Genomic DNA, 784 nt, shown 5'->3' with positions numbered 1-784 from the left:
CTGCTGTGTTTCCACCCAGGGCCGGTACGTTCCTCCTTAGTCAACCTGGAGTCCCCGGGCTCCCCCGAGGGTCCCATATTGATGCCGAGCTTAGTGCGGACGCCCGATCGACACAAACGGACCTGACGGTAGGGCTCCCGGCCTCAAACCGTCCCCAGTCCCCGGCCTCCAAGTAGCTGGATTACAGGAGCACGCCACAACTCCCGGCCGATAGATACTGTCTTTAATTGCAGTTTTAAATATACAGTCGTCATTTTTTTATTATTGTATAACGTTTGTTCCATGTTTTATTAATTTTATTAATATATAAAAGCGTTAGCAAATATGGTTTATCAAATCTATAAATATAAATAGCTCCTTTACTTATCGCACATTGAGACTACGTGGCAATACACGTCACTTGTGTATGTGCACAATCACAGATACTCTTGTTTGTCACTACAACTAGCCTACGGTTATTAAGTTTACATAAATTGAACGCCATTTAAAGACGTCTTGATTATTTCTACTGATGAACAATTCGCGTCGACTATTCTTATATATTTCAAACTTACATTGATAACATGTGAGTATTGAATGCGATGGCATTTTTATAATAGACGACATATATACTTATTAAATGAATAATTATGTTAATAGTGTATTATAAAATGATCCCGAATAAAATATGCTCGTATAAAATGATCCCGGATAAAATATGCTCGACGATGATGAGATCCGAACTCACGCGGGGAGACCCCAATGGATTAGCAGTCCATCGCCTTAACCACTCGGCCACCTCGTC

The 784-nt window shown here is 41.1% G+C and overlaps 1 non-coding gene across 1 annotated transcript; it reads right to left on the bottom strand.

Moving 5' to 3' along the window:
- Window positions 1–702: 702 nt before the first annotated feature.
- Trnas-gcu (transfer RNA serine (anticodon GCU)) lies at window positions 703–784 on the bottom strand. Its single transcript has one exon. It is a non-coding gene; the product is annotated as a tRNA-Ser (tRNA).

The sequence above is a fragment of the Dreissena polymorpha genome, chromosome 3 (assembly GCF_020536995.1).
Source record: "Dreissena polymorpha isolate Duluth1 chromosome 3, UMN_Dpol_1.0, whole genome shotgun sequence".
Taxonomy (NCBI): Eukaryota; Metazoa; Mollusca; class Bivalvia; order Myida; family Dreissenidae; genus Dreissena; species Dreissena polymorpha.
Note: the sequence above shows the minus strand (reverse complement) of the source record. Positions and strands in the feature narration are given on the sequence as shown.